General features: G+C 44.6%; 1 long non-coding RNA gene across 1 annotated transcript; it reads left to right on the forward strand.

Annotated features, from left to right (window-relative positions):
• Window positions 1-8,242: 8,242 nt before the first annotated feature.
• On the forward strand, window positions 8,243-9,095 carry LOC127480199 (uncharacterized). The gene is made up of 3 exons (XR_007907790.1): window positions 8,243-8,343; window positions 8,465-8,722; window positions 8,961-9,095. It is a non-coding gene; the product is annotated as an uncharacterized LOC127480199 (long non-coding RNA).
• Window positions 9,096-9,676: the final 581 nt, after the last annotated feature.

A 9,676-nucleotide genomic window follows, 5' to 3' on the forward strand; every position in this document is an offset into this window, starting at 1 on the left:
ATGGGGCTGGCAGAAACAGCACAGGACCAAGGGCAGACTGAATCCCCACACCTGTCTGGGGCACTTGATGGGTTCTCAAAGTGTCCTGGACACCTCTTCTGAGCCAGCTGAAAGCACCCAGTGCTTGGCCAGTTTGGTGGGTGTTTGATGCAAAAAAACTCGTTCGGTTGTTACACAGGACAAGGGCTTTGAGCTGTGTGATGCTGCAGCCTGAGGACAGAAATCAGCTCCTAGAAATAATTTGGGACATTTTGATTGTGAGGTCGGATCTAACATAGTATATGGCACCGTAAATCTGAAAAGAACAAAACAAGAACAGTGTCCATTAAAATAAAATGGTGAGCACAGACTGAGTGCTAAAGGAATAGATCCAACGGTGAATTCACCTTACAAGTGTAAGATTGAGCTCAGGACTTTATTGCCAAGAAGAATGTGGGTTTTTTTCCACTTTCTGTCTTTCTATTTCTTCATATTTTCTCAATGAATCTCTGGAAGATGCTGTTTATGGACAAAATGCAGCATGCTTCATGGGAGATTTATTAATCAGAACTGCCAAGTTCATAATTACTTTCTGGGCACTGAAATTGTTTGGCCTTATCAAATAAATGAGAATAACCACTGATTATTGTTTTTGGAGAAGGGAGTAGCTGGTAATAAGGAAAAAAACATGCACATATGAGAAAGAGAGAGATAATATAAATGGACAGAGATATGTTCATGTAGAAGTTTGAGTGGTCAAATGACTCATCTGTCTGAAAAAAGAAACATAATTTTCCTACTGTGAGGCACTCAAGCAGTCAGTAGTGCTTTCACTCCAGCACGATGGATAGACTTCATTTGTTTCCCTGATCCTCTTCTGCCACTGCCTTTTTATAGTGCAGAGGCAGCTGGACTTTCCCTCTGTTGCTTTTAGTTCAAAAATAGGAAACTCTGTTCAACAGAAATTTAATGCCAGCAAGAAACTCGTCAAGACCTGGAGTTTTTAAACTTTTTCCACACCTGAGCCACAGGTGTAACCCTACAGCAGTTTTTTTAGAAGCGTTTAGGGGCTTTTTTACACTCGCCCCGAAGTTTCTGAAAGGTATAAAACGTGTCAACTCGTGATTAGAAACTGTCACCATACCCAGATGCTTCAGGAAATCCAGCCAGCTGCTGCAGGAAACCTCGTCCACAGGTATGGAAGTGAAAAAACTTTCAAAAAAAGAAGGTGCCTGTGCCCACCTGCTTTTTCAACGTGGAAATGGACATCTGTCTTTACTGATGTGACTTCAGGTGCCCTTCAAAATTTTTTTGGATGTGCCCAAAGCTGCTCTGTGGGTCAGACCCAAGTGCTGTCTCAGCTACTGCAGCCCCCAACCCTCAGCTCTTCCTGCTCCTGCAGGTCCCTGCAGTGCTCCAGAGTGGGAATAGTGTTAAACTCCTTTCAGGCTGCTGACTTGGGGATTTCTCTTTTTCCCCCTTCCCAGCTTTTGCTGTTTTTCCCCCTCCTCTCCTCCTGCGATGATTTATGGGGGGAAAGTATAATTCTAAAATGAATAATTGATATTCTTTCAAAGCTATCTCCTTTACTCTACTTGTTCTCTTAATTTACTCGGTTTATAGCAACTGATGACAGAAGCCTATTGTTTTGCTGAAACATTAACTTCACAAAGTCATTCCGCTCCCATCTGCAGCACTAAAATTAATGATTCCCTCTGCAACATCTGTTTAATTAACTATCGGCACCATAGAAGAGGCATCCAAATACCCCAGCGACTAAATCAGCCTCAAATTAGGGAAATACGATGTTAAATTGTATCAGAGAGAAGCAGAGATTATCCTTTTGAGTGCTGACACTCATTAGCTACCAGCCACCCCATGTATCTTCACCGTGAAGAAGTGTCAGCAGCTCGTTGCCGTAAAGTTTTCATTTAAGGGCTGCTGCTCTTTTAGCCGTGGTGATTGGGAAGAGGAGGGGGTGGAGGGATGTGGATGAGCTTAAGGCAGTGCTCCATCATCCCTGCTGACGGATCTGTTGCTGGGGTGAAAGATAAAGGTAAAACAGTGCTGCCACTGAGCAGTGCCTACGTTGGCATCGCCGACTGCCTTGGCCATTCCCTGCAAAGTAGGGCTCTGAAGGAGCTGCCACTGAGGACAGGGATGTCTGGGGATACAGCTGGAGGTACCAATGTCCTGGCTACCCAGTAAGAGAGAGATGGAGAAGGCAGCTCTGCCTGGGGCAGAGGGGAGGGCGAGCAATTCGCACTCCCGTGAGGTCTCTGCAGTCCCCGGGGGTATCACAAGGTTCCTGACAGACCCCGCTGCTGATGGAGCTGCGTGGCCAACTTTGCACGGGCAAGGCACGGAACAAGGGGGCTGGTTCAAGAGTTTTTGGGGTTTTCTTTTTTTGATCTTTTCCCTACTTTGAACTCCCCCTCGTGTTGCCGTGGCAACAAATGCGGCGTGAAATTGCAAGTTTGCAAAACGCACGAAGTCAGCAAGAGCGGGGAAACGGCGCCGGTCCGGGGAAGGGAGAGGGAGCAGGGTGGGAGATGGGCAGGGAGGGAGCTCGGCCCCCACCACTGACTGAGATGGAGAGAGAAAACGAGAAGGAGAGAGGAAGGGAGAGGGAGAAGGCAAGGGAGAGAGGGCGGCTGTGGTGGGGCGAGGAGGGGCAAGGTGGGCAGCAGTAAAAGGAAGGTGCTGTAGCTTGGATTCCCACTATTGTAGTTATTAAAACACACAGCTACACCCACACAGGCTACTGTCTATCAAGACGTGCTGCCTGATGTGAACTCCCTCCGAAAAGGGAACCCTCCGGGGGTTTTCAGCACTCCTTGGCGAACTCGGGAAGCGTGAGGTTGTTCACTCTAAAGAATGAGCCCGAACTCCTGGAAGCACTGAAATAACTCTGAGGTTCTTGTCTAATGCATGAGCTCAGGTCAGGAAAGTGCATCCACTGGGTCCTCTGGGGTGAGATTTTTCAAAAGCATACCGAGCCTGAGGCTCAGTGCCCACAAGGGCCAGACTTTTATCAGAGCTCAGCTCCCATTTAGGCAGCTAATTAATCTTTGCAAACACCTCAAAGTATCCAAACTGCATCTGCAGCTGTGATGTTGCCCTGAAGAATGGCTGTGGCTAAACTAAAACTTCTCAGTTTAAAAATCCATTTACTCTTGCTTCAGAGCAGCATCTACTGCCTTTCTTGGCAAATCGTTTCTGATTGTTGATTCTTGGCTTAAAGAACCAATGCAAGTCTGAAAGACTGCTCTGAAATCTGGCCTTTACCTTGTCCTCAAATCAAATATATACTGAAGTACCAGGGGAGTGGCATTTGGCTCATTTATACCTATGTGACCAACTTAAAAACAACGTGTTGGCACACTGGGTGCCTATAAATGGTGTATAAGTTTCAGAAGGAGTAGGGAAATACAAAATTATTGAGGCTGCTGTGAGACAATAAGCAGAAATACCACCCTTTATTCAAGAGGGGCTAAAGTCACTAAACATTATTAATCTTACACAAGATCTGTGTCACCGTCACCTTTTGCTGAGAATAAGCACTTTTTAGCCCTTCCCTTCCCACCTTTTCCCAAAGATCCCAGTTGTCTCTGTCTTGCCACTGATCTCAGTGGACAACTCCAACCCCACCCACTCAGGGTTTTCAAAGGTTGCTTTCCCCAGTCATCCATTCTCTTGTTTCCCAGCAAAGTTGTAATCACTAAGATCTGGCTCAGTTAAGGACAGCCAAGGTTTTTGTGTCTCCATGGAAGACGCTCCTGAACATTCCTTTGAATGAACTCTCAAAGTGGCTTTGTCAAACCTTCCTCAAGTTTAAGATAAGTTTATATAATTCGTGGTGAGAATGTTTGAGGCCATTACAAGAAGTTTTGACTTGTTTGCTTTAAAAGTTAATTCAAACTAACATACTTAAACATCCCTTTGTAAACACGTTCTGTAGTTACTTCTTGCTCAGGACACAACTGCAGATGAGTGGCCCAGTTAATAAAATCCTGCCTGGTTGAAAGTGGCTCCTTGTGTGGCTCCAGTTTCTTCCCATGTGACACGTACCTACACCTGTGACATCCCCACACTTCAGCACACAGGGAAGCAGAGCCTGTAGCTGCTTTCCCAGCGCTCATGTGCTGAGGTTATTGGCAGAACTCTACTGACAGAGCATGTAGAGAATGTACCAAACCACATTTAAAAGTGTGACATGAAATTCAAAAGCAGCCAGGGGAATTACAACACTCTGCAGCAGGATAAGATGCTAAAGGAGCATGAAACACATGCTATGCTTAATGTGATTTTTTTTTTTTGTAAGGCTGCTTCCTTTCCAAGCTTGCCAAGGAGTACATCGTGCTGTCAGAGTACAACCTCAGACATGAGCAGCCGTGGCAAGAGTGGTGAGATGGATACAGAGCCAGAGCCAGCACAGTTTATGCCTCTGCCTAGATAAGGGAGTCAGGTGAGCACCAGCTATAGCAAAACACACAGAATCTCTCAACACACAGAGAGATGAAGAACAGAAGTGTAATTCCAGGTGCAGAGGATCTCCAACCCTGGATGTTACTGATAATGTAAGGAGAAGGAAGATAAGGAGGTTGAAGGCTTCAGGTGAGAGAGTGTCCCTGGGATAACCAGAGCTGGAAAACGAGGTATCAATATTTACTTGGCAAAATGGCACATGGCTTGGAAAGCCAGTAGATTAGGAATGAGAGATTGCTTGGATGGTGCACAGAGAAGCCAGCAGGGACTGGACCAACAATATAATAGGGTCTGCACACACACAAGGGACAGGAGAGTCACTGTCATGTTGGATTTATAATTTTAAACAGATATGATGAAATGAAAGTGGGAGAAGATATAAGGGGGAAAGGTGGCCCAGGACTCCGTAACAGATCAGTGCAGGAGCTGGGAATTGATTCCTGAGACTCACAGTCCTTAGCCCATTACAACAAAAACCACTGAACACGAGGGGTCTCTCTCTTTGCTATTATCCTCAAGGTTTGGGGTTATGTATGTATTTATTTACCAAACAGGGAGGAATGACAAACAGAATGAGAAACGCAGAGTGCACAAGAAAGCTCATAAAATCCTTTTCATATCTTTAATCAATCACGACTAGTGTGTCTCCCATACATTTTTCTCAGTTTAAAATAGAATAAAGATGTCCCCTCACATCATAATCTGTCTCCAGGCAGCTGTGCTCCTTACATCAGCACAATGACCCAAACTGCATGGCTGTATTAACAGATACGATCTAGGCTTTAATGGAGTTCAGCAACTGGGATTAGCTCCCTGTAATGTAGTTTGGGCTTTCAGGCACTATATGGAACTGCTAACACATTACAAGTTATAGGCATCAATTCTTTCTAAGTGAGAAGCCATTTCAAATTCAAAACACTTCAGACCTAATAACAGGAAATTATCTTGATGGATCCCCTTCAACGTGGAAAAAAAGAGATGAGGAGAGAGGGTCAGGAGTCCAATCAAAACAAAATCGTATCAAGGCTTTTTTTCTTCTCCCTCCAGAGCAAAGCAGAAGTGTGGATTTAGATGTCAGGGAGGGAACAAATTGTGGAAATGTGAGGCAGAATGAGAAAGAAAGTTTGAAACCTACATTATAACAGGAGAAAGGGAAAGTTTACCTGGCTGCTTGGTCAGTGTGTGCCAGAAGCATCGGTCTGACCCAGCAGGAATTTCTCCTCTAAGAAAAGTTTGAAAAGTCCCTTGAAGTTCCTTAGGGTATTTTTCCAAATGGACCTGAGTTAGAAGTCAGTTAGTTTTCATAAAATTATAGAATAGTTCAGGTTGGAAGGGATCTGAAAAATTATCTTGTTCTGCCACGGGCAGGGACACCTTCCACTAGCCCAGGTTGCTCCAGCCCCATCCAACCTGGCCTTGGAGGCCTCCAGGGATGGGGCAGCCACAGCTTCTCTGGGCAACCTGTGCCAGGGCCTCACCACCCTTTTTTTTTTTTCCTTAATTTTCATATTTTGAAGATGCCCAAAGTGAACATCCTCAATGAGACCTGATTTTTCAGCTCAGAGGACACTCGGTGCTTCCCGAAAGGCAGGTCCTTCTCAAAATCCCCTTTTTTTGAGTACACATTCGGAGTACACTCTCCAGAAGTGTGCACAGTGTCTGAAAATATTGTCCATTTCCTCCTTCGACCCCTAGCAATGGTCCAGGGATAGAAAATTCAAGAGAAGAGGAAGGGTCAGAGTCCCAGTGGGGAATGCTGACAAGCTGAGCCATTGATGAGTTGTGTGCTATAATTCATCATTTTTGAACCTAGCTTGCCTAAAAGCTTTCTGTGGTGTCAAGATGAGTCATTTCTGCCCCTGAAAGAGTAGACTAGGGAGGAGAACTTTATTTCTTCTCTCAGCACTGTGGCCATGCACCAATCCTGCCACTGTCCCATTTTCTCCACCCCTGTCTGTCCCTCTCATCCCAGGCACGTGCATTGGCCAAGCCACCATCTGACATCCCAGAGAGAACAAAGCTCCCCTGAGCTGGCAAAAAAGTCCCCTAAGGAAAAGAAAAAGGACTGTAAACAAATTGAAAGCAAGACAGACAAACCAAAAGGCAGATTTTCCTTTTAACACTTTTTTTTTTTTGGAAGAGGAAGGGAGGGAAGTCCCTTATGGCCAGAAACCCACACTGCCGTGGATTTGGAGCTCAAGTCAGAAGCCCAGGGAAAAGACAGCTCTTCACCAGTGGTCAAGAGGGACTGCAAACACAACAAAGCATCTTGTAGAAAAAACAGCACAGTAGGGACTAGCTCATTAGTCACAGAGCATCCACACATGCTGATGGCTGAAGGCAAAATATGACCTTAAGTTCCATTATCACACCAAACAGTGTCTGTCGTTGCAGGGGGAGAACAAGAGAGAGGGAAGGTACTGCATGGCAGGTGAGGGATGAGGCTTTGATGGCAGCAAGATGTCACAGCAGCCATAAGGGTGCATGTTCTTGGTTTATCATCCCTGTAGGGGTGTGAGCTCAGACCTGGGACTGTGCCAGGTGCTGGGTAAGGGCACTCTGGAATAAACGTGCTCTGCTCCGAAGAGCTTTCTCCCTAAATATCTAAACTCTCCCAGTGGATGAATATCAACAGAAAAGACAGTCCAAGGCAGCAGTGTGATGACAATAAAGTTGCTGGATATCCAACTCTTCCTGAAAAAGCCAAAGCAGAAGCCTGCCCTGGCTATGGAGGGAGGGGAGTGTTTCACAAAGAGCAAAGCATCCAGTCCACTGAGAACTGAGAGTGCTCTCAAAGTCCCTGAAAACACTGTCTCCACACCCATGGAAGGTCATATTTGTCTTCGTGCACAGGGTGAGCCCTGAATGCTGGTGTATTCAAAAAAGAGAGCGTGGCTGAAGTGATGGGAAGGGCTGTGTGCTGGAATCATGCATAAAGATCAACTTCATGTGCAACTGTGTGGTCTTTTCCCTGGGTTCACATCTCACCTGAATGAGTCTGACTTTCTTCCAGCACCCAGAAAGAAATTAAAGTGCTAAGCATCCTATGGCTTTCCATGAGATGACCCCAAACTTGTTTTCTTTTTGCCTGAGGAAAACAAGGACATTTTTTCTATTTGAAATCATATCTAGAGTAAGATTTCTCAAAGCTCTCTGGGACCAAGGTTGCTAGATCAGATCAGCTTTTGGTCTGTTGACCAGATGAGCAGAGCTCTGTTCAAGTGCTCCCCGGGCTGCAGAAGTCAAGTTCTCTAACACACATTCAACCCCTCCATTTTCTTACTTAGAGACTAAATGCATCAATATAGTAAAAGTGTAATAATGAATGAAGTTATAAATACTGGTTTAACCTAACACAGTGAATCCCAAAGTGCCAAGGAGGGATTTGGAAAGACTTCTCTCAAGTTTTCTCATCATGTAACATCTGAATGTCTCTTTTCTGGTCTTGGCATGTTTTACATCTGTTTTGAGGGCTTGTAATAAAGGAAGAGCAGGTTTTAATGGGAACCACTGGCCTCCTGCCTCCAGGAAGATACTGTTAGGGTTGGCTCAAATGAAGAAGGATCATCCACATGTTCTCAGAGCTTCTTGCTTTGGCACTGAGGAAGATTTAGCACGTCCCTATATCCATTTCCTCCTCAGCTCTAATCTTAACACCCACCCACTGCATGCAAAATGAACATCCCAGCGCTTCATAATGGGGACAGGAAATTAATTCCTCATAAAGGGCCTTCTTTTTTTTTCTACCCCTCTTATTAAGACTCCTCAGCCCTGTCAACAGCCAACTGAGCTGCCACAAGTCATAATGGTGCATTTCTGCAGTCTCATTTCCTCAAGTCTCCCTCTTGATGGATGATGCCCATTAATAACCTTCAGGTTGGGCTGCTGGGGATTTAAGGGACCTCGTGGGACAGGGGAACCCTGACCCTTTAGGGTGGCACTCAGGAAAGTGGTGGCACAAAGCAGGGGGCTGATGACATGAATCTGCTTTGCTCAGTCCCTATTAGGGGCAACAACTACAGAAAAAAAGACCCTCCCTGGCCTTCCTGACCAAGGATTCCCGTGGGAACCCTCAGAGCTGGACCACCACCCTGAGGAGAACAACATCTGAAACAAAGTCCTTGGTTCTGGAATCTGATGTAACTTTTACATTTTCATATCTTTAGCACCCACTAAGTGGATTTCAGGAAATGCACCCATGATTTCAGGAAACAGAATGTCCAGGATAAGATTTTAAGAGGAAAAAGTCCACGAGGTGTCTAAGAATAATCTCCTTTCTTGACATATAAATTAGCCAAAAGGCATAAAGTCCCTACATTTTTTACAATAATTTTTCTCTCCAACTGATAATCTGTTGGGAAATATATTTTTTTTTTTTTAGTGGATGTGACTAATCTTTAATTATAAAGAATATCATTTTAATGGGAACATTAAAATGGACCAAGTTACATCAAAATGTCAGACCTGGTTTAAAACAGTGCTGTTTCACCCAGGCTTGAGCTCAGCAGCATCATACAAGCAGACATGATGTTTAGAGAGATGGATCCTAAAACAGCAGGCAAAATTCTTGTGAAATGAAAATGGATCATCTCCATGAGATGTGGATTTGGAAGCAGCAGAGTGAGAATTTGGAGCTGATATCAAAAGCTGGAGGGGCAGTGTAAAATAAACACACAGATTGCATCCTCAATTTTGGTAGAAACCTTTTTGATGTAGCTATCAAAAATAAAAGCACAAGACCAATTCAATGATCTCGAAACTAGGGAAAATATCCCGGGAACATGATGTTTGGAACTTTCCTCAGTTCCCTTTTCAAAATGTTATGTAACATTTAACTTTGAATTTTCACAGACCTACACCATGTAAACTATGGAACAGCAGCATAATGTGGCTCTTCACAGGATTTTAAAGCTTTTCAAGCAGGCCTAGATGAAATGTTCTGTAGAAAAGTACAGTTATGCCGTGGTTGCCTAGCAAATGTCTGTGAGAAAGTGTTTCTCTTTAAGGAGAAAAACAAATTAAATATAAACCTTCTGCAAGGCCATGCTCCCCGGGGACAGTAGATTTCTGTAAGACTCAGAGGGCAAAATTGTCAAAATCTCTTGTTCAAGTAGAGGCAGCACATCACAGCCACAGAGAGCAGAGATATTAAAGTGAAAAACCCTGGTAGTTCTGGCTCAAAGTCAGAACTAGCTGAGTGCTTCTGCAT

The sequence above is a fragment of the Manacus candei genome, unplaced genomic scaffold (genome assembly GCF_025592945.1).
Source record: "Manacus candei isolate 608988 ecotype Guabito, Panama unplaced genomic scaffold, ASM2559294v1 h1tg000071l, whole genome shotgun sequence".
NCBI lineage: Eukaryota > Metazoa > Chordata > Aves > Passeriformes > Pipridae > Manacus > Manacus candei.